The sequence below is a fragment of the Peromyscus eremicus genome, chromosome 13 (genome assembly GCF_949786415.1).
Source record: "Peromyscus eremicus chromosome 13, PerEre_H2_v1, whole genome shotgun sequence".
NCBI lineage: Eukaryota > Metazoa > Chordata > Mammalia > Rodentia > Cricetidae > Peromyscus > Peromyscus eremicus.
The window spans coordinates 5,367,297-5,391,506 of record NC_081429.1 but is presented as its reverse complement, the minus strand read 5'-3'; the positions used below and the strand labels follow the sequence as shown (position 1 = coordinate 5,391,506).

The 24,210-nt window shown below is 51.4% G+C and overlaps 1 protein-coding gene across 1 annotated transcript in view; it reads right to left on the bottom strand.

Annotated features, from left to right (window-relative positions):
* Positions 1 to 24,210, bottom strand: part of Sh3bp4 (SH3 domain binding protein 4) — a 78,114-nt gene that overhangs the window by 32,707 nt on the left and 21,197 nt on the right. The window contains exon 2 of the mRNA XM_059278025.1: positions 14,732 to 14,810. The gene's annotated coding sequence lies outside the window, so the exon portion shown is untranslated. The remainder of the gene's footprint in view (positions 1 to 14,731; positions 14,811 to 24,210) is intronic.

Below are 24,210 nucleotides of genomic sequence, written 5' to 3'. Positions count from 1 at the left end.
AAGAGTCACAGAAGGCATGTGATGGTAAAAACGAGTTAACTGGGCCTCTGAGGATGGCTATGGGAAGATATTGGCTGCATGCTGTGATTCATTAGGAACATACCACTCTACTAGAAATTAGGATGGAAGGGGGAGTAACAGGACCAGAGAATGAGGTTCCCCAAACCCTGCAGGAATAGCTAGAGGGTATTCTTTTATCAGAAGTCCTATAGGGCCCAGCCAGCTGCAGCAGGACAGTCAATGACCAACAAAGCCCTGTAAAGGGACTCCCACACAGGTACTGCACCAGAGCATGCCCAGGCAGACCCACAAAAGGAACCAATGGCACAGGCTGGAGAAGAAGCCACACGGACCAGGAAAAACTCATCCCTTCCCAGCCTGGCTAGTCATGCCCTACAGTGGACACTCAGGGTCTTAACATACGCCTCCTGGCATAAACTGAATCTCACGACTGTTTGAGAGACAGAAATTCGGGGAGACCAGAGAATTGGGGAGCTGGCTACAAACATACGCCTCTTGTCTGGTTGTCTCTGAAGCCTCCTGTGTGATAAGCAGATTATGTCACCACCACTCTATGAAAAAGGCAAGACTCTATACACTCAGCCCGGCCCCCAGCATCGTGGTCTAGACCCATCAGGGTCCATTCTGGTCCAAGGCCAGCACGGTCTTTTTGCGTGGTCCTCGGCTTCTTCACCTTACTGCCAGTGGAATATAAATTACCACTAGGAGCTTCCTCAGACTCTAGTGGGGACTGAGGTGGAGAGGTGGCTTGGCAAGAAAAAGAAGATGTGGGAGTTGGAGTCGACTTGCGTGTGAACACATCCCAGTGAGCCAGAGGGGTGGCGGAAACTGGTAAGAGGTCCCCCGTCACCATGCTCAGGGATATGGTCTCCTCTCACACAGAGGTGTGGACTCTCCCAGGCTGTCTTTTGGTAGACATGAGTGCAGGAGGAAACAATCATGAGGAGGGGAGTAGCAAGTGGCTCTGCTCCCCCTCACAGCACTTTATGGAATAGCTAGTTATCCCCGGTGTTCTCCACGGTGCATGCAGAGCCTGCTCAGCGGGACTGTCTACCACTGACCAATGATGAATATAAGAGGAACCCTGGGAACCTGTCCAAGAAGGTCCAGGGCCATTCATATCTCCTCTTGGCCAGCTGTCCCCAGGGTGCTCTGAGTAGCAGTCAGCATCCCGTGACACTCTCTCTGCAGCGGACAGGAAAGTGCCAGGGTGCATGGAACATTTTTCAAGCTGCTCTGGGTTGACACTGAGGTTGTGGTCACCTGCCCCGGGCCCTGTGCTGTACTGTGAACCTCATTGGAACTGCTGATTTCACTCCAGGTCTCTCTGGCCACAGCAGGATATGTCTGCTCTCCAGCCCCTAGCATCCACCACAGCACCTGGGACTCAGCACCAATCAGCTAGCAAACAGCACATGCAAGTCTGGGGCCGTGGGTGATCCTAACACCTCCTCAGATCAGGAGTGCTTGTGTGCCCAGCTGACCGGCTCCTGTGTGGTACAGGCTCCAGATCTAAAGACACAAAGGCTGTCGGAAGCGGGGGCTCACTGAAGTCACAGCAGCTGGACTGGGAATCCACCAGACACACAGAGAAAAGCAAAGGCATGACTTTTCCCCTCTTGGTGGAAGCCACAATATAGGTGCAGAGTCACACTCATAAGCTGCACTGTGCCTCTCACCAACAGGTCCAAGTCCTCCTCTGTGGGCTGTGCATGTGAGCCTACTTGGAATCATGTCTTGGTCAAATTCAGGCAAGCGCATACTGAGTTAGGGTGGAACCTCCATCCACTCATGGACACCCCTTTAAGAAAAAGAGGCTGAGATGCCGAGAGAGAAAGGGGATCGCAATGTGAGGGTGGAGACACGAATTGGAGGGATGCAGCCACAAGCCCTGGAGGCCACTGGGGGCCATCACCTGCCGCCACCAGAAGCCAGGAAGAGGCAGAGGTACAGAGGCTCCCCAGGATTCCTGAGAGGGAGGGCGACCCTGTCAACATCTCTGGTGTAAATGTCTAGGCACCAGACTATGAGAGAATGCATTTATGCCATGGTTTAAGTCTTCCTTTGGCATCTTAGGGTACCGGTCCCAGGACCTGTCAGACACTCAAGGCCCCTATATAAAAGGGCATATAAAAGGACGTAATGTTTACATACAAGCTATACATGCCTTCTAGTACCCTTTAAATGTTGTTATGTTGTATTATTCAGGGAATAATGACCAGGCTAAAACTCAGCACAGTACAATTTTTTTTCCCAGAATATTTACTCTGAGGTCAACTGGATCTACAGACAAGAAGAAAACAGGAGAGTAATTTTTTTTTTCCAGAACTAGAGATGGAACCTAGCACCTTGCGTTTACTACTAGCTCAAGCATCCTACAACTGATCCACACTCCAGCTACAACTAACTGCTAGAGCAACCACCTGCAGGGTGGGTGTGCATTGGACTCTCCCCCACATGCTTCTGTGTGCTAATATGCATAAACACCACGGCCACCCTATACCACAGACTCACTCCACATCCACAGATGAGGAAATGGAGGTGCAGAAGAACCAGGCCACCTGGCCAAGGTCTGGCAGCCTCAGTGAGGCATGGATAAGCCACTGCAGGATCCACTATTGGGACCTCGCTCCCCCACCCCATACGCACAGAAGCAGGCCAAGCTGAGCAACACTGAGCAGGGAGCCTGGCCTGGTGGCTGTCTGCACAGGAAGGGCAGCCTGCAGAAGCATTCCATGTCATGTGGCTGAAGGGCCATTGTGGTTGAAGGGCCAGGCAACCCTCTAGGGGTCCGTCCGTCTGCCCTCTCCCCTCTCAGGGCTCAGGTCTTAAAACACTCCAGAGATCGGTGGATTGTAAAGGAATCGCTGCTATTTAAACAAACGCAGCAAAAGGTCAGTTGTGAAGACTTGAGCTCTCAGCTATGGGAACGAAAATCTCATGCAAATCGGATGGCTTCCGGTCCTGGAGGATAAATTCAAGCTGCTCCTTCCAACGGTCCCTACCTCACTGGAGGAAGGGCTTTGTTGCGACCAGGACTGGGACCCCAGGGCTGTGTTGGTACAGGGGCGCTAACAGGACACTTGGTAAACAGACAGATACCTTCCTGCCTTATCTTCTCTCCTTAGAGTCAAGGCACCAAGTGATCCCTGTGGGAACCCGCCTGCTTTTCAGGGGAACCTCTGCCACAGGCTGGAACCCTGCAGAGGTAAGCAATGGGCAACCTATCCAACAGGTTTTCCCGGGACAATGGGCCCAGCCAGGCCTGGGGCCTTCTGGGAATCCTGACTTGTTTTCTTACAACTCTTATGGAAAGGAACAAGGGGAGAGGTTCCCGGGACTAGAGCCAGGGTGACCCAGAGCCAGAGGGCACAGGGCAGTTTCTTTATAGCTTTAAAGTGCCTGAGGAACAGGGCTATCCCAAACAGGGGCGGCAATGGGTCCAGCAGAGATGCAGTCCCCAAAGGAGCAACACTTAAAGGTGGCTCCACCCCTGCCAGCTGCTCCGCGGTCCTTTGCTTTAGGATCTTGTGGTCTCTCAGGTCCTTTGGACCCTCCCCTTGGGCCCTCGGGGTAGCTGGAAGCTTGCCAGCTCCTTCGGGCCTCCCTCTCACCGGCTGTCCGGCCCGGCCCTGCAGTCTAGCACACTGACTGGAAATCTCCTTCCTCCGGGCTCACAAACATCCTCTTTCCTGCCTTTCTGAACCAAGTGTCCACCTCAGGCCTCATGAGACTGGGGAGGAGAGTCAGGGGACATTTGGAGGTTCAAGGACATCTTCCCGGTGCGCTTCCTGGGGCCCACATGACCTTCAAGCCATACAGTGGCCTCTCTCTGCTCCCTCTCGCTGTTGTTTCGAGAGTTCATCTCACAAGTGTCTCCCCAGCACCCTTCCTGGGAACCCCTCATCTGCCTTTGGTGACTTCCCTCTCCTGCCTGCCTTCAAGAGTTCCAAACCCATGTCCATCCTGGTCCAGCCTGTCTCCTCACTGGGGGCTGGATCACAGTTGGGAAGCAAGCAGCCCTAAGGTTTCCTGAGCACAGGCACGTGCCCTGGAGGTCAGGCAGGACACCAGGCAGCTCCCCACCTATCTGGTCCCGGAGTCCTTTTGCACCATAAATATAAACAGGAGAGGCTGGGGCCAGCACGTGCTCTGGGCACAGAAACAGCACCACATTCGCCTTTCCTATGCACCAGCCGGCCTAGCACAGGGCCAGGACAGGTGGCTGCAGCCAGGATTAGCCATGGAGCCGGGAGGTCCAGAGCTAAACAGCTGCAAAGGCTAAAGTCTACTTCTCCGTCACTGGAGGCGCCTCTACGGCCAGGAGCCCAGGGTGGACAGACGGTGGGACTCCGACAATAGACGCTGCGAAGAAGTGGGATGTCTGCATGAGAGGACCCTGTCCGGAGGTCCTAGATGTCCCATGCAGCCTAGTGCCAGAGATGGGCTCATCTTTCCCCTCATAACACACTCACCCTCTCTTCTTCCTCCCTGCAAGAAAGTGTGTGTCAACCTCTGAAGCCTCAACACTTAGGCAGAAGGCTGGCCTGGCCTGCTGAGGAGCCCAGGGTGGCAGACAGACTCAGAATGTCACTCTCAGCGCCACCTTGGAGGACTTTATCCAGTAAGGACAAGAACAGCCATCATCGAGGCCCAACAGGAAAGGAATGATTTACAAGCTGTGGGTGGGGTGGAAGGAGCTATGGGAGGGGGGCGATGGAAGGGACAGTGAGAAGGGGAATTAGCTACAGGAGATGGGGACCCCCAGGAGAGAAACCTGGGTAGCCCCTGGTGTGCCTGAAGGGAGGCCACCATGATTCCTTGATTCCTTGATTCATTCATTCCTTCCTTCCTTCCTTCCTCCCTCCCTCCCTCCCTCCCTCCTTCCCTCCCTCTCTCCCTCCCTCCCCCCACTGAGCAGCCTGGGAAGTCTTCTGGAATGGGCCCACAGCCGGAGCAGGATAGACTCAGATGTCACAGCTCAAAGGATGTCCAGGAAGTTGTTTCCCTGCAGCTTCCTGTGTGATTTGCCTTGACGGCACACCTGGTCTTGGGTTGTCCTGACACCCCTGAGGCTCAGTTGGAGATGGCTGCTGGACACTACTGTGACGCACACAGTATACTGAAGACAACGGCGAAGGATGTGTGACTGACCCACATGGGTCACAGGACAGACTAGGCTCAGACCTGGGGGAGGACGCAGGGGTCAATGGCTAAGGATCTCAGAGAACTTGGACGTGAGAAGTCAGCTCTTCAAAAATAAAATGAAAACAACTTATTCTGCATCACTTGCCACTGCCATTAGCTGAAAACGACCGCTGACCATGGCAGAATGAACAGACCAACAACTCTATTATACAGCCGCGGAAAGAAATGGAACGTTCATGCACACCACAATATAACTGAATCCCGAAAAGTCACGCTAAGTGGAAGAATCCACTCACCAAAGTTGCAGGCTGTGGCAGAACATATTCTCACATGTTCTTGGACCTAGGCCGTCCTGAAACACCCAATGTAGGCCGAAAACACGAGTGCACCATTCTAAAGCTTTACACCTCTAACAGCTTACAGTGGGGTGAGTCCGATAAACACATCACGGAGCCCAGAAGTCCTAACACAAACGTGATAAGATGGGCTTAGCACACCAAGCAGGATCCTGAAGAGGGCGAGCGCCTACGGCATCCCTTCAGGAGTGCATGGCAAATGTGCTGGGGGGGAAACTGAGGCAGTGGCTACTCTGTGACTACACTGACCATCCCTTTTAGATGGTTAACGAAGTGATTCTCAGGAGGTGCAGTACCACCAGGACTGTGATGGGTTAGCGACTGTCTGTCCACGCGGCACACACACGGTCTGAAAAGTCGCCGGGACTGAGAAGTGTGTGCCGTGAGAGATCAGGATTGAGGCACTGATGGGCAGAAAGAAAACCTGTGGCCGGATACAGAGGTAGGCCCTGTTGGTCTCAAAAAATACACTGCACTGGTTACTGTTCGAGAAGGTCACTAGGCACAAGGCACGACAAAACCCAGTAACAGAGCTTTATTGGGGGGGGGGGGCAGAAGAGAGCATGGCCAGGCCTGGGCAGAGACACGTGCAGGGGAGGGAGAGTGGTGGGGGAGGGGAGGAGAACAAGCAGAAGAGGAAGGAGGAGTCTGTGTCCGGCTTTTTAAGGATTCCCCTGCACATGCGCAGGTGGGCTTATGGAGCTATGCCACACATGCACTGATTGCGTGACCGTGCTGCACGCATTTGCGCAATCACGCAGCGCACTGATGACATAGACCCCTTGCTCAGCTACTGAACTGCGCATGTGCGGTCATATAGCTGGAGTGGCGAATCCTAACAGGTCCTACAAAGAGAAAATGCTGGATGCGGGAGGTCAAGGCAAGTGTCCCTAGGGTGTCCCCAGCAAGCAGCAACTGGTTAGAGACACTGACTAGGAGCCACAGTGTCTAATGGTGTCCCCAGAACAACACACTATGAAGAGAGGCAGATTTCCGCAGTTTCTGCACTTGCTTTCCAGGATCCTATAAAACCAATTCAAAGGCTGAGCAAACCCTGACCCAGCTAAGAGAAGGACCAGAATCTGGCCCAGAGCCACCTGGATACAGACATTTAAGAGCGGCAGCCTCGGGCATCTTGTTACCTCACTGTGGTGGGTTCAATGTCTTTTTACTCGAGGTTCATCTCACCTGGGCTCTGAGCTGAGCTTCTCGCTCTTGTCCAAGAGGAACAAATGAAGGCAGAGAAAGTCAGTGGGACCACTCAGTGTCGGAGGCCAAGATCTGAATTCGGACCTAGGCTTGACCCCCAGAACCACTCCGTGGGTAGGAGAAAGGTCCTCATAAAATAGTTGTGGGAAGTGGTGTTGGAGGGGAGGGTCTTTCTCAGCAGATAAAGACAGCATATACCACACACCCAGCTGCTTAGTGGGGATTCTGCCCCATCCATCAAGTAATACTCTGACCTCTATGGCCTGAGACCGTAGAATCCCAGGCTCTGAAGGTCCCAGCCAGAGCACAGTTATGCTAGTCAGCTATCCTTGGCCCCTGGGTGCTTCCTGGACCACTACTGAGGATAGAGCAAGCCCACGGGGCAGCCCTGGGCTGTCCAGAGGGAGGTAGGTGTTCAAAAGACCCTTGGGGTGCTCAATTTGAAGCCCACTCATATGTAGCACCCGAAGAATTTCCAGGTGTTATCTGGAGTAAGGCTAAGTTAAACAATCCACCGAAACTTAGCGCCTAGGTTGGGTCAAGGACTCCACAGTGACTTGTATGCAGATTGCCCTGCAGAGGATGCCAAGCCAGTCTGAGATCAAGGATTAAAGACACGCAGGAGTGAGGTGCTCAGCATCCCACCACAGTCAGAGGCTCATGCACACCCTCTCTGCATTCTGCTATTGGCAGACAATTTCTTCTTGTGCTGGACCATTCTAGAACCTTCTTTGGCTTTGTAACATCTGAGCTCATGGATATTTGGGGGATCCTGGGTAATGGTGCTGAGCTCTGATGACTCAGTCTGGATGGATCTCTCCCAGTCGCTGACCTTGGTTTAACTGCTTGCTGTTCAACCTGAAGGAACAAGTTCCTCCTATGTAAAATGCAGTTTGAATGAATGCTAGGCCCAAGCCACCCGGCCTTGAGAAGATCAAGGGAGATAATCTATTGGAAAGCACAGTGGCAAGCTTAATCATAACCCAATGGCAGAGGAGTTTCCCAACACTGAACAAAACCCAGGCTGGCTTTCCACGTTCCGCTTGTCAAGTCTGTAGAGAGCATCACTTAAACCTCACCTCCTTGGCAAGTCCCCTCACAACTCCTCAAATGACACTCCACCACTTCAGCACTAAGAGCTCAGTCAGCTCAGAAGAACTTCTGCCTGTCACCTGTCCAGGAGCCACCTTCTAGTAAGCAGCTGCTCCCGGACCTGCTCCCTGGGTCTGCATTCATCACTGGCAAGCACCTCCACATGCGAGTACAACCAAGTTCAACAGCTCTCTACAGGGATTCACAAGGCAGGTGGTTCCAAAAGTGAGCAAATTAACATGTGCGCTTTAAAATGCCAAAGAAATAAAATCTATCAAGGACACAAGCTTGAAGGGCTTCTGTCGGTGGCTTCTGGGAGACATTCAATCCCTTTGAGGGGACTGGATCATTCATGCTCAGCTAAGCTCCATAGTCCTGCCTGGGAGGCCTCCTTCTGAGACCAGGCTTTAGCTACTTATACAGCCAATCCTTCAGGAATCTGGTACAGGGGGCTGGAGAGATGGCTCAGTAGCTAAGAGCACTGGCTGCTCTTCCAGAGGACCCAGGGTTAGTTTCCAGCGCCACACGGCAGCTCACACCATCTGTAACTCCTCCAGTCCAAGGAGATCTGTTTGACATCCTCATTTGACCACAGGGTTCTGCACTTACATGCTGTGCAGACACCCATGCAGGCAAAACAGCCACACACACACACACACACACACACACACACACACACAAATAATAAAATACAAGTTTAAACTGTTTTTTTAAAGAATCTTGTAAAGGTGTGTAGGAAATCACTGTGCCTGTGAAGGCGTGCAGGAACAGCAATGTTTCGAACCTTCTGTGAACCACCCTAGGGGGTCCTGAGCCCAGGGCACACCACATGTTCTCTGTGTGGACAGAGTGTGGACAATGTCAAGGGAAAAGGAAGAGACCCAAGGTGTGTTCACTGAGTGTACAATCCAGGGCTGCTGGCAACACTGGCAGGGCACTGGACAGGGACAGGAGAGGTGACCCCTCAGGGAGACTTTGGACAAGCCACCAATCTTCAAATCTCTGCTCCTTCTACTGCCAAGCGCAGTGTGGCTCTGTGGCCTTTTCAGCACATCTCACAGCGGGCTCCAGGACCGACCTCTGCCCAAGGGAAAATGCCAGTCACAGCTGGGGGCCGCACAGCAGGACAGCAGACCACACTGCAGGGGCCGAAGGTCCAAGCTTGTCCCTTACTTATAAGCCTCCGCAGCTTCCTTGGGGAACTGAGAAATCCCCAGTGGCCAGGGCCACGTCCCACAAAGAACTGCTGTGCAAGGGGGGCTGGCAGCCATCCCTGGGTCAGGCGTTCCTTGAGTGAGAAGAGAGACCTGGAGACAGGCAGGATGCACAGGCAAGGGTGGACATAGGATTCTGAAATTCCTGAAGGGCAACCTCACTTCTTAAGGTCTGGTGCCCAGGCCCTGCTGTGTTAAGACTCTGGATCTTACCAATTGCCTAGTCCCTTTCTTCTCCATCAAGTCTGAGCACACATTCAATCCCCCTGAAGTCCTTGAGAATCTTCCGAGATCCTGGCTTCATGTTTACTGATGGGGAAACAAATGTGTGTGGAAACTAGTCTATGCAAATGCTAAATTAATCTATGTAAATCCATACTAATTTATGCAAATGCTATTGTGGCTAGAACCAAAAAAATGCCTGTGCTTAGAGGATAGTTTGTTTTGTTCTGTTTTTGAGACAGAGTCTTACTATGTAAACGTACCTGGCCTGAACTTTCAGTGATCCTCCTGCCTCAGTCTACTAAGTGCTGAGATCATAGGTATGTGCCATCACACCTAGCTTTGAGAAGATCAATTATAAAGTCTTTACATCAATAATTTTAAGAACTCAAGAATGAGATACAGGGCTGAGTATGAGCTCGGCTGGTGGAGTGTTTGTCTAGCATGCACAAAGCCCTGGGTTCAATCACAGACCCCCAGTTCTGCATAAACCAGTCGCAGTGGCGTGCATGACTATAAACACAGCATGCCAGTTCAGAGCTAACCTGTACTATGTGAGGCCCTATCTAAGCAAATAAATATAGTCTGTCTTTCTTACCAGAGCTCCTGCATCCATGAATCCAAATGACCACAGATAAAAGTATTTAGACAAAAAATAATGTCTGGGGCAGAGGTTAATTCAGAAACTCATAACTGGTCAATGTGCTGAGAGTAACTGGCTATGAGAAACACCCATTTCGATGAGTTTTCCCCAAGGTCTGGGAACAGCATGGAAGAGAGGGGCAGAAAGAATGTATGAGCAGGGGAATGGAGTGGGGTACCGTGAAACGCTGCTTTGGGGCATCACTCAGTGTACCCAGGGGTTCACAGAAGTTACGGTTACCTCTACTGACAGGCTGGATGTGCCCCAGGGGCTGGCCTCACACTCACATGTGCATAGGCAGCACTGACTGGGCTCAGTAGATTATAAAAAAAAAAAAAGAAGAGGACTTGACGTTCGAAAGAGGATGTGGTAGTGGTGGTCCAAGGGGACCTGGAAGGGGTAGATGTGATCAAAATACACTATACACACGCATGCAGTTCTCAAAGGACAAACGAAATATTTTAAAAGTATGTCAGGGGCTAGAGAGTGGTTAGGAGCCCATAAGACCTGAGTTCAGTTCCCAACACACAGGCCAGATGGCTCATAACCTCTTACAGCTGCAGCTCCAGGGGAACCCAGCATCCTCTTCTGGATTCCAAAGGCACTCACATCTGTATCTACCTACACACACATACAATTCAAAGGAAAATAAATCCTTCTATAAATCATGTCTGCACCAAACATGTACAGAGTCTGTCTTCACTGTTGCTCCCTCAAGAATACACTGTGTAAACTAGACAGCATCAGCCTGCATCAGGGACTAAGAGCCACGCACGGCTGCAGTGGAGTACGTAGGCAGATGTGGGTAGGTTATACAGTAAATATGGTACTGAGGTACAGGACTGGGCAGCCTGAGGGGATCCTGGGTCTCATTCCCCATCCCTGTGACTACCAGGGGAGCTGTGCATATTGTTCATGTGCTTTTCCCAAATGTCAGTCTGCTAGAGGGGACTTTAGGCACGGGGCTGGGGAGTGAGTGAGCTTTTCTGATTGGACTGGAAGGGTCTTCCAAAGCCAAGTGTATTTCATGAAGACATTCCAAAGCCCTCAATATAAACAACACTGGAATTCCCTTACAACCTGCCCCCGCCCTCCCAAAGCCTCAAGTATGATGAGAATGTCTTACCTGTCCCCAGGGCCACATCGCTTGAAGGAAGATAAAGAGGCCATTAGGCGCCACTTAAAAACCAAGAGCAGGTTCAGGCTCCTTTCTCTGTCCTGGCTCCCCAGGTCCCCTTCACTGCTGCTGAACTTGCCCACCTTCGACTGAAGCCCTTTCTTGAATGAAGATGCACAGACTTCATGGCTATTTCAAGGCAGAGGTTTTGGAAGATGCCAAGAACAGCCTCCTGTAGCCACTGTGGGCCATGAGCCTCCTTAATCACTGGCCAGAAACTATGAGATCACACATGACCCCAGACAGGCAGGCCCACAGGCACCCAGGGAGAGACTCAGCACTTGAATGTCTCCTAGCCAGCAGGGGTTCCAGGCTAGTCAGGCTGTGGGCATTAGTTACTATGACTCAGTCTGCAAGCCAGTGTCTGGGGTCCTATGTGTGACTTGATCCTAATTCACCGCTCATTAGTGGGCCCATAACTTCCTCCCATAAAGCCACACCTCCTAACAGTTCTGTCGCCTTCCAGTGGCACCCCAGGATGATGGCCTCTCGGGGTATTCCAGTTCCAAGGTAACACAGTCAAAATGTATTAGTGACACTCTACAATATCCAGGCAGGTGGTAGCTGCACAGAACGGCTTCACCTGGCCCCCTAAAGAAAATGTCTCACCACCACCACCACAGATTGATAGAACCTTCCTTTTAGACCATTTAATTTCTTAATTGTATATTTGATTTTTAAAGAAACTTATCATCCTAACATGAAGTTTGCCCATTAATTTCTACTTTGCGGCTCATGTTTGTGGTTCTCCCTAGAGGTCAGTGAAGGGATCGGGGATATGGCACATGCCCAATGGCTCATACCTCCCAGGCACCAGCTAAGGAATGAGTCGGCAGGAGGTGGATTGGAGGGCACACAAACCTGGTGGAATTCTAGGCCTTAGCTTTGCTATCCCATAATAAGCCTCTGGGCTAAATCTGAATGAGGTCCTCTCAGAGGCTACAGAGTGCTCCTGGGGAGTGCTTCTGGGGCCTAAGACAAGGTGAGAAGAGTTGGTGATCATGGACGCCGCCGCTGTGTGCTGGAGCCCACTCAGGCTTGGAGCCTGGGGGCAGGACACTCAGGACAAAGAGCTCAGGCTCGCCCTGACCTTGGGCTTCCTACTTAGCTGCTGGGCTGCACTCTTAACTGTCTTAGGTGAGAGACTAGGAGTTCAACAGACGCCCTGAAGGACAGACAGGGGGAGGGACCACGGTAGGTAATAAAGGTGGTGAATCTCTGGCTTCTTCCTCACCCTCCTGACTTGAGACAAGGGCCTGGCAGCTTAAAACAAAGGCCTGGGGGGCTTTCGTCTCCCTGGGCCCCCTGCTGAAGGTCTGGGTCAACAAGTCCAAGGCTGGATCAGGACATGTTACACAACAGCTGTGGGCCCATAAACCATGCTAGCTTTCTTCAAACTGACTAACTCGAAATCAGGGGAGGAAAAACTTCAGAGACTTAAAAAAAAAACAAAAAAAAAAAAAACAACCCAGCCCTAAAAAGACCCACCTTTGCCTATGCTTTGCAGAGGGCCCTCTTCCCTGTGTGTCTGGGTGTGTTCAAACCCTCAACAAATGCCTTTCAACTGTTGATTCTGTCTGCTCCTGTTTGCGGTGCTTGAGATTTCTCCCATGCAACTTGTGGTGCTCAAGATTTTTCCTGCCTTTTAATTCTTTAACTTGTAGAGCACTTACCAAGCAAGACCCCTACACCATATCACAGGTACATGGGCCAGTCACTGTGGTCTCAAAGATGACCAGACCCCTGAGCACCCTCACACGGTCCATGCATGGGAATAGGGCATAATATTTCCAGGCTAAGCTTTTGAAACTGTATTTTAGGTGCTCCAAGCAAACCACAGAAATGGCCACCAGCAGAGCTCTGGACATAGAAATCCTGGGACGCTCTGTCACAACGACCTCCAGGCTGATCAAGTTGTGAATTTAAAGACCAAGAACGTGGGACATTTGTTTTCCTGGAAAAAAAAAAAAAATCACAGGAACTGACCCCAAGGTATCACAGCCACCGGGTGCTGGGTTCTTTGAGTGATGTGACAACTGACATCTAGTCCCTGAACTCCACCCAAAGATGTATGACCTTAGGGTGAGCAAACAGAGCCCGCCTCAACTCACTGAGTTCCCAGGTGGGAGACACCAAGTCCCCGGTGGCTCATTTGAGATGGCAAAGCCACCCTAGGGCACCTCTCCTATTTCCTCTTCCCTGACATCTCGCTGGCCCAGTGAATCTGGCAGAGTGCCAAAAAAAGCAAACCATACAAATGCCACCCAGGGCAGGGCTGGGTGCTATGGTGTTGGTCTCTCACAAGGCGGCCAAAGAGCAGTCTCTTTAAGAGTCTCCTTTAATAAAGATCAGGATGGGGCCTGCTCAGCCAAGCTCTTCCCTATAGCCAAGACCAGTAAGTCTGAGGTGGAGGAGGAGAGAAGCAGCCCCCTCCCCCATTTCCTGCTGCACAACCCTCTGGAATCCCCAAAGTTCATCCACAGAGAATCACGGGCAGGGACTGATAGTAATTTCAAGCCCTGGCCCCCCTCTGGCCAATGCCAGGCCAAAAGAACGTGAGGAATGTGGATGGCTCTCAGCTTGTTTCCACAACCCAAACAGATCAACGCCTACAGGGCAAGGAGCTGCACTTATAAGGAAAAGTCTTGCTGCCGGCCACTTCCTGGGCATTAAAACCTCAGGCCTCAGGAGCCTGAACACTGACCCCGGGACTGACGGCGCCTGCATACTTTGTGGTATCCCAGGACGCCCAGGCATTCTCTCTACTCTAGTGCACTTGCGGACCTGAACAGAGATAAGACAAAAATGATGGGGAGAGACACAGAAAAAAAACAGCAGCTTACTTGGCTTCATTACAGAAGGCACTGTGGATTTAAAGAGAACCCCTACCAACCCCTGTGGTCAGCGGTAGGCTTTATTTAAACCCATACATGCTCCAGAATGGAAGATGACATGACCCAGCAGCTGTTCCTCAAACTCCCTTTTCAGCCTTCAGAGCAGCAGTCTTGTGCTCAGTGGTAGCCAATGTTTCCCACTGGGCAAGGAAAGACACAAGGTACCTCCATATCATATGGAAATTCCTCCCCACTGACTTTACTGGGGACAGCAGTCCTACTGAGAGCCAGAAGGGAAAGATCCGAACAAACAGGAACTAATCCAAGCACCCACTAATCCTCTTCCTCCTGACACCCCTGGAAAGGGGGTGGAGGGGTGATCTATTACCTGAGGGCCAATGGAACCAACTGCTCAGCACTGGGCTTGGGAAACACATGTCAGAATAACGGCTCCTTTGTGCAAAACCCAGGACAGGCGACTGGCCCTGCCCTCTGCTGTCACCAGGGAATAAGCTGCTCCACCGGTCTGTCCACAGGACATGAATGGGAATTCACAGAAAGTAAACGGGAACGTGGCCATCCTGGAAACACACAGGTGCCAGCTTCAGACACCTGACCTTTCCCAGCTGGTCACACTGTGAGCTGACGGTAACTTCTGGAAGTTATTGCTCCCTGCTCTGGTGAGGCTTTGTGTGCTGGGAGTCTTCTCTCCTCTCTACCCCTGACATACACTCACTGGTCTGGGCATCTCAGGCACCAAATGCTGCTGCTGGGCAGCGGGAGAAAGGTAGCAACTTCATCCAGGGCCTGCTTACCTGCTGGGGGATGTTGGCCTCCTGATGTCAGAGGAGGAACTCCGAGACCTGACCTTCCATTCCCGAGAAGAGGGATGCCCTGCAAGACAGAAAGGGCTGTGTGAGAAGATTCTGAGGGTGGGCTCTGTTGTAAGGGTCTTTGCAGGGGTGAAATGGGGAGACAGACACTTAGACGGCAGATCCTTCACTGTGGGCCTCCCAGAGCTGCCCTGCTGGAAGGATCACAGCAGCCCCCTCTGGGCTAGCCTGCCTCTGGGCTAGCCTGCCCTTGCTTCTGCTCTAGCCACTGGCTATTATCAGCAGCCAAACCCAGGCAGATTCCAACCCAATGGAGCAGGGTGGTCCCTCCCGACATAGTGGAGAGGAGGGGCCATCTTGGTGACACAGTGAGACAGCCACAGAATGACCACCAGCAAGATTAGACTTGACCACCAGGTAATATATAGTGGGGCTAAAGGCTCGAGTCCCTGGCGCCATCCACCCCAGGCCAACGTTGGAGAACTGAGGTGGTTGTACTGCTGTGGGCATTTATAGGAATGCAGTCCTGGGCAGGGTAGGAAGAGAGGAGTCCATTCTGGACACCTACTTCCTACTTCAAAAGCTACTCCATCTGCAACAGTGCTCATGCATACAGACTCATATCCATGCCCCATACCTTCACGGACTAGCATCTGTGTCCCTGACCCACATCTATGTGACATACAACCCTTCCCTGTGTAGCCAGGGCACATGCTGAGATTTCAGAGCACAGACCTCACCCATGAGGGCTTCAACAGAAATACAAACCTCACATGTACCAAAAGGTAGGAAGCAGAGGAAAGCTAAAGCACCCCAGAAAAATGCCATGAGCGAAAACAGATGGGCCGTGTAAACACACAGGCAGTGTTTGACATGACGGACACCAGAAAAACATCCCTCAAAAAGGACAGTGTAAGAAGACGTGTTCATAAACAAGAGAGACCACAATCCTAAAGGAGACCAACGGGAGGGCCATGCAGGCCCTGGAGCAGGCACCACAATCCAGCCATCAGGCTTGCTGGAGAACGGCCAGCCATACGGTTCTTAGGTCAAACAAGTCCTCAGAACTGGGCAAACCCTGTCAGATCACTTACAGGACTCCACAATCAGGAAGATCATGTCAAAAGGGGAAAGACCCCGAGCACAGCAAAACCAGGCTGAGTCAGAGTACCCCACTAGCCATCTGCCACTGCGGTGCTGAGGAACGGGAGGGAGAGGTGGCTATGCTGGACGCCCATCTGACGGGACCAGGTGACCCCGTCCATCTTCCTGCTCTAACTCTCCCAAGGTCTCTGCATAACGAAAGAGAAGGTGTGACTAGGGAGCCAGGGCCCATCAGTAGCCATGACTCAAGGATAACCATACTGAGTGGATGGAGTCATCATAAAGTCCAGAAGATTCTACATCTCCAGTAGACTCAAGAAACACCATTGTCATCCTCGGGAAGAATCTGGGGGAACTCCCTATAGATCCAGTGCGGAGAGGACAACATTACCTTGTTTTCAGTAGTCTCAAAGGATCAGTATTTTCTCAAGCTGCTGAACAAGAGGGTGTCCAGGCCACCCTGGTCATCTCTCATGGTTCTGGAGGACATGAAATCTTACAGCTTGACCCTAGCTGAGTGCTAGAAAGCTAGGTAAAGACTCATGTCCACCATCCCACCAATTTCAAACAGTAAACTACAGAGAGACAGACTGTCCACACCCCATTCCAGGACGCTTAGCAAGTCCCTCTGTTTCCAACACTCTTAGATGACCTCCCCACCAAATTCATAGGCCGCAGTATCTCAGAATATGACCTCATCTGGAGGGAGAACCTCTAAGGAGGTAAAACGAGATTAAGGCTCAAATCCAGTAAAAGCAGGTGATTTGCTAAAACGGAAAATATGGAGAGGCCCTGCGACCATTACAACAGATGGACGTGATGACGGCAATGGCCAAAGGCCTCCAGTAGCCACCAGGACTGGGGCGGGGCCAGGGGCAGCCCCCCCTACAGTGACCCCTGAGGGAACCTCCTCTGCCTCCACTCCACCTCCATGCTGGACTCCAGGTACCAGAACTGCAAGACACATAATTGTGGTTCTGTGTTAGAACTGCCCATCGAATAATCCACCACATCTCGCACTCTAATCTACCAAACAAGGAGAGTGAGTCTCAGGGCCTTGTCATTCTGGATGCTGCTGAGGGAGACAGACTTGAGGTGGCTAACGTCCTCACCCACCTCACCTATTACAAGTCTTCAGAAAAGGCCCCACAGGGCTCTCTATTCCAGCCAATACCCCAAAGTCTGCACTCTGTCTCAACATCCTGAGATAGGGCTCCAGCAGATAGCTATGGATCCAAGTAAGTCTCATACCTGCACATCCAGCCCTCCCATGGGCAAGTGCTGAGATTCCAGAGTGAACACACAAGACAGAAACAGGTGAATCCTTGCCCTACACCGGAAGCAAGCGATTATTAGCCTGTGGGCTGAACCCAATGTGGTCATCTGCCTCTGTAGGACCCACAAAAGGAGAGTTTATGTGTGTTTAAATAGTTGGGGGATGGAGTGGAATAAATCGAAAGACCAGTATCTCATGAGGTGGGCATTACATGAAATTCAAAGGGCATTACATGAAATTCAAATCTCCGTGTCCTTACACTGACGTCTTACTGAATAAGCCAACGTGTCAGCTAATGTCTCCTCTAGGGCTTCTGGGCTAAACCACGAGGCAACTTCAGAGACTTTCTGGCCCACAAAGCTGAAAGACCTGTTTCCTGGCTTTTCAGAGATGTTTACAAGCCCCTGTTCCATGCCAGGCTGCTTGCGCAATGGGCACAGGGCCAGGCGGCTGCACGCTCAAGCCAGAGGCAAGTGGGCCCCCACCCACAGGTGCGGGCTGGAGGCCAGAAGCGGTGCCAAGGGCAGCCGGCGCAGCGAGGGCAAGAGAGGCGCAAAGATGAGGATGTGGCCACAGAGGGACACAAGAGCCGACCCAATCCAACTTCAAAGTTATTATTAAGAGCTGGTTCCACCCTGGAAAGAGGAAAAGCACCCCAGGGTTCCTTCACAAAGCAGACGGGCAGTCCTGGCTCCTTCAGTGGCATGGTGCCTCCCAAAGCCTCCAAGGGCAGGCAGGTCAGTGCCACCAGCCCCTGTGGCATCCAGGAGTGACTTGAGATCTCAGGGCCTGGCTGTGCACTTAAGCCCTGGACCACTCTGGATGCTACTAGCAGAAGAATTCTTATTTATTTTTGGTTTCTTGAGACAGGGTCTCGTGTAGCCCAGGGTGGTCTTACGTTTGCTATGTAGTCAAGGGTGGTCTTGAACCCCCGATCTTCCTGCCTTCCCCTGGGACTGAAAGTCTTTAACCTGCTTTATCTGTGACCACCATCTAAAAGCTACTGAGGAAGCCACTTCCTCAGGCCGGGGGCAGCCTGTGCCCTGACTATGAGCTGGAAACCTTCCTGGGGAGCCAATGAAGGACCACCCATGAGGACCATGGGAATCAGCAGTTTATCTGCAGGACTTGATGTGTGCATGTGTAAACAACGTGGAACAGAGGACTGGCGACTGTCAGTCACACATGTATGTGTGCATTCAGGTAAGCCTGATGGGTTTAGTTAGCATCACCTCGTTTCTCTGGACCTCCATTTCCCTGCCTGTTAAAACAAGACTCTCCGTCACATGTGAAAAACTCCTTCCTATGTGAGCTGTTTCCTCTCGGCTTTTCAAAAACCCCATACAGACCATTTGGGAGAATGGACCTTGTCTTTTATTCCTTTGAAACAGAAAATACTCAGCACAGCACCAAGTACACAGCAGAAACCTCCCCAAGTGTTTAGAACTTCATTTCTTACATCTGAGTAAGGCTGGGGTTCCCAAACACTGGTGTCTATCAGAGAACTGATTACCACAGACCAGTGCCTGTTCCCAGCCTGCCCAGGTTCCTGGTTCTGCAGTCTAGGGCAAGCCTGAGAATGAACACTACTCACAGGGTCCCAGCCAACACTTTGGAAGTCATTGGTGTAGTGAACCCGAACTGTGTTTTTCCATCCGTCATCTCAGTTACTGTCCTCGGCAAGCCTGAGAGGCAGCTTGACAGGTGTCCCCAGCACACGGAGCAGAAAAGGACTGGAGGCAGACCTCATCAATGACCTCATCCCCTCGAGCAGGACGGGGAAGAGCAGAGCTGGGATGGTGTTCAATGCTGTACAAAGCAAGCATCTGTAACCCTGATAGTTAGAGGAGCGAAATGTAAAGGCAAGAGCCCTAGACAAAGCAGGCTGCAGAGACCGGATGTCTGCAAGCAGGGACATAATGCAGTCCCATGCTGTACTTCCTTCCTTCTCTGTCCCTTACAGGTGACAAAATCCCCCAAGTCTGAAAGTTGGATAAAGTTAAATATCCTGCAAATGAAGGCAGCCGTGGCGGGGCCTTGAGAGAATTCCTGCCTCCACAAAACGTGGAGGGGGCTGTAGAGACCGAGAAAAGGTGAAGGTGCTGAAGACTTGGCTTTTCCAGGAACAGAGACTCAAATCCCAGCTCTGCCATGGAATACAGAGAAATCCTCCCTCCCGGATGCTGGGCGGGGCAGTAAGATAACATCAGAGTCCCGGCCCCACCTTTCACACCGCCTACCAGCCCACTCTCCCTGCGGGGGCAGCAGGGAGAGCTGTCCCCTGCTGACCAAGGACCACCAGCCTGGGGCTGCCAGCTGACCTCTCCAGCGCTCCTTCCTACAGGTCAAATCTACTCCTTGGCAACCTCTCACCTTGGCAACAGTCTAAGAGGCGAAGGAGAGAGAAATGCAGCCAGAGGCCGGAGCCTTTCAACAAGACCCAAATTCTTTCCATGCCTGACTCACTGTGGACCAAGAGCTCTCTTCCCTCTTCCGCTTTGTGTGTGCATGTGGGGTGGGGGTGGGTAGAGGGCTGGGGTGACAGTCACAGTTGAGAAAGCCCAGACAGACAGCAGAGCAAAGTGGGTAGGGGGAAGCTGTCCACTTCCTAGGGACTTGTGGTTCACTAATCCAAAGGGTAATCTCAGACACTCCTTTCAAATCCACCACGCCCCCGAACAGATATGGAAACCTAGAAAGGAAAGCCAGTGGGGGATGTTTGCTGGAACTCCAAACCTGCATCGACTTATATAGCACCAGTCTGTGTGTCCAATATTTTTCCCAAATGAAACTTCAGTGTCTAAATCCCTCGGAGATGACCACAGCGTTATCCAGAACATGAAGCCACGCCCCCATCGCAAGAAACACCTTTCATTTACTTGTTATCATGTGTGTGTGCCTGTGCATGTGGAGGCCGGAGGTCAACCTCGGGTATCATCCCTCAGGAGCTGCTCTTGGCTTTTGAGGTAGGGTTTCTTACGGGGACCTGAGGCCCATCAATGAGGCCAGGCCCACTGGCCAGTGAGCCCCAGGTATCTGTGGATCTCCACCTCCCCACACACCACACCCACCTTTTAAACATGGGTGCTGTGGACTGAACTCAGGTTCCCGGACTTATAGTCTAAGTATTTTAAAGACTAAACTGTCCCTCCAAGCCTGTAGGAAATACCTTGTTTTCACTGGTATTTTTTTTTTTAACCTCATATTTGAAATCTTCCTTATCTCCACCCTCTGGAGTGTTGGGATTAGAGGTGTATGCCAACATACCGGGCAATGTCTTATTTTTAAGCACACATAGTTTAAATAAAAAAATAACACAAACTTGAGAAACAGTCAATATGACTGCCACTCTGTCGGACTGTAACGCATTTTGGGAGGTCTTTCAATCTGTGATACAGGGCTGAGCGACCACCCAACCTGCCGGCTGGCTCCACTGCCTTGATCTTACGGCCTCCTGGCTTCGGTCAAGTTGAAGCAAACACAGACAGGGTCTCGATCCAGCACACACCTGCCCAGAGAGGCAGTGTAGCTATGAAGATGGGCTCTGCCTTAGTCTCCATCCCATGTCCTACTGTTGTGCGTATCTGTTCATTCCCGCCTTCCTCCCTCACAAGCCCCATTAATTAGGCATGAAAGGAAGGTTAGCAAGCTGTCAACCCAGTTCCCGCCCTCCATGGCTAGGGCTCATTTGGCTCCCAGGGATGTGAAGTTACGGGATGCCATCAGCTCTCTGTGTCACCTCGCCGTCCCCATCAGCTCGTTTTCCTCCTTGCCTCCGTGAAGCAGCAATTTGGCAAGATTAAGAAGCGAGCTAGAAATCAGAGAGAGAGAGATGAGGTTGAATACAGAAGATGAGCGTTGCCTGCATGCTTTAGCACAAGACAGAATGGCACCCCAGCCTGGCATGACAAGGACCGTGGGACCAGCAGGAAGGCAGGCTCCTGTGAGCCTTGGCACACTTGAACTCTCCCATGTTCTTCTCAACACTGTCACAGCAGTAGTTTTGAGTCACCTGTCTCCAAGCTTGTTGGATGGAGCAGAAATACGTCCTGTGCTGGCTATGATTCTTGGCTGTCAACTTGACTACATCTGGAATTAACTACAACCCAAGTACCTGGGCACACCTGTGAGGGATTCTTCTGGATTGAATTGTTTGAAGTGGGAAGACCCACCCCAAATCTGGCTCCTTTGAGGTGGGAAGCTCTTCCTTCAATCTGGACCACACCTTCTGCTGGCAGCCTATCATGGAACATGGAAGGTGCACTCTTTACCTGCGTGCCCTTACTCTCGACAGCAAGTCTATCCCTTCAGTGGCATTAGAGCCTACTTCTTTGGGATTCCAGAGTATACTGAAGACCAGATGAGACATCCAGCCTCATGGAATGAAAAATTACTGGGTTCTTGGACTTTTCCATCGGACGACAGCCATTGTTGGAAGAGTCACACTATAACCTATAATCTCTAATAAATCCCATATATATTCATTCTATCAGTTCTGTTTCTCTAGAGAACCCCGACTAATACACTTCCCTTTCTTGTAACACTCAGGGATTAGAAAAAAAGCCTTACAGAAGCCCACGCTATAAGAGACACCATGCCATAATAGATATCACACCATAAAAGACAGATCCCTTTCAGGGGGCTGCAAGGATAATTCCAGATGCTGGGTGCTCCCTATAGAGGGTGTTCCCCATTGCGGCACACCAGTCTTGGTAGATACCCCAAGGCAAACCTAGGATCCATGCTCTTTGCCCCCAGGGCAATTCCAAGGCATATTCTCATAGCTCCTCAAGAAGGCCCCAATACCGTGCAGCCTCAGTAGTCCACAATGCCGTTCCTTCTACAGTTCACCCACTGCTGTTTTTCTCTCTCCTCATCTCTCCTCCTGGTACCCCAAATCCTGCTCCTGAGAGCAGTCACCATCTAAAATAAAGGCTCTGCCTTTGGGGGTCACAGTCCAGAACAGATGGGACATGTACAATTGGCTCTCGGTCACCGGCTTGGTTTTTTGCCAAGACGCAAACACAAGGCTGAAGGACAGAAAGGGGCCCTCTACTCCTGGTTGGTTCTGGTCAGAGCTGGAGGGTGACCTGGCATTGTTGGCACAGAAAATTCCAGTTTAGAAAGCCAAGCAAACATTTTGTCCCATCACTATGATGCACTGACACCCAGCTACATCTGAAGAGGAGGGCAAAGGACATTTGTATTCCAGTAGAGGGTTTTTCATCAGTACTTCATAAAATCACCATGGATTGCTCCTAGGCTGAACACAGGTCATGGGATTGGGGCTCTCAGCTGGGTCTGGGTACTAATGCAGGTGCCCTGGTCCCAGGCCAGTCAGCAAGGAAGCCCGCCCTGGGTTGAAAGAAAGCAGGGCTCTGTTCAGAGGTCACTTCCTTGGATTCCCAGATACCATCTCTCCTCTTTCTGCTGCAACACAGTTCTACAGATCACAGCTTAAAACACAGACGGATTTGATGCCGTTCCAGGGGCTAGAAACCCAGGTCCTGGGTTAAAGCCAAGGAGCTGGGGTCAGCAGGCTGGAGCTAGAAACCCCTCTTTTCAGTTTCTAGTACTCGCCGGTGTCGCTGCCTCCGCATCCAAAGCATCCCAGTTCAGCCTGTGTCTGTCATCAGCGCCTGTGGTCACACCTCTCTGCACCACCTCTTACAAAGACGTGTGTGTCTGAATTTAAGACGGAGGTAGGAACCCCACATGCTATGGTTTGGGTACAGTTTGAGTCCTGAAACCCTAGTCTCCCAGACTGGAGATGCTGAGAAACGGTAAAAGCATTAAGAGACAGGGCCTAACAGAAGGCAATGGAGTGGTGGGGGCACCCCTAAAAAGAACAAGCCTCATCCTATCCTAGACTCCCTAGTTTCCTGTCTCTTCCGGTGATCTCACCACCTCACAAGGTCCTATCATGGTGCCATGCTCTAACCTGTGCCGTAGACGCTAGTGGGGGCTCTTGAATCTCTTCTTTACCAAGTAAAACACCAAGAAATCCTGAAACCTCAAGCCCCTTCGATCTGCAGAGGCCCCTTTGCCCTTTCAGGTTACAACCAGGTTTATACCAGGGTTTGGGTATCTCTCGGGACACACACTCTATCAGACACTGTATACTTTACCTGCCCAACCCCCACCCAGCTTCGTCTGCTTCTCCTGGTACACACATCTTCCCTTGCCCCCTCCCCCATCTCCAGAATAAATGCTCTATGAAGACAAGACCTTTGTCCTGTTCACTGGAGCACTGGGAACCTCCTGGGTCCTGGCAGGCACTCAGTAACTGTGTTGTATGGATGATTCTAGAATATTCACAATGCACACGTATGGACACAGACTGAGACGTCCTCCACTCCACCTGGTACCTGAGAACTCAGGCTGATGAGTGTGTTAGCGGTGATCCCCTCCTAGAATAGGCAGAAAGTGGAGGTCAGTAGTTAGACTTAAAGAGTCATTTGAAAAGAGAGGTGCTCTGCTACACCTTTATAGCTACCTTCTAGAAAAAAAAAATGAGCAAAATTACATTTTTCTTGGAACCTATCAAAAGGAGTTGTTTGACAGCATTTTTCCATTCCAGTATCATTCTGCAAGGGCTCAAAGCGGGAGACGCCCACAACAAAAGTCGCCATGGAAACCGCTCACCTCCCTCCTGAAAATCATGACTTCACCTCCCATTCCTCCCAAAGCCACTCCAGATTGTTACCGAAGAACCTTTGTGCAAACAAACACCAGAGACGTGCCTGAATGGCAGGAAATGTGGCAGTTTTTTTTCTAATTTTAACTCGCTCCAGGAATGTGTGTGTTCTGAACACTCAGCCAGGGGCCCACATTCCTTTGCAGCCACCTCCAGAGAGCCCAGAGAAAAAGCAGCTCTCAAGCAGAGCTCCTGAGGGGCGGGGGTGTGCCACAAACCCCACTCCACCTCGACAGAGCTATGCTCAGAAAGCGGAGTCCAGGACCTGAGCACTCAGGTCGTAGCTCAGAAAGCCCGGAAAAACAATCCTGCCAATTGTCCCCTGGGAGAGGAGTCCGGTGAGCGTCAGTCAGTTTTAAAGCCCTCCATAGGGGGTGGGGATCC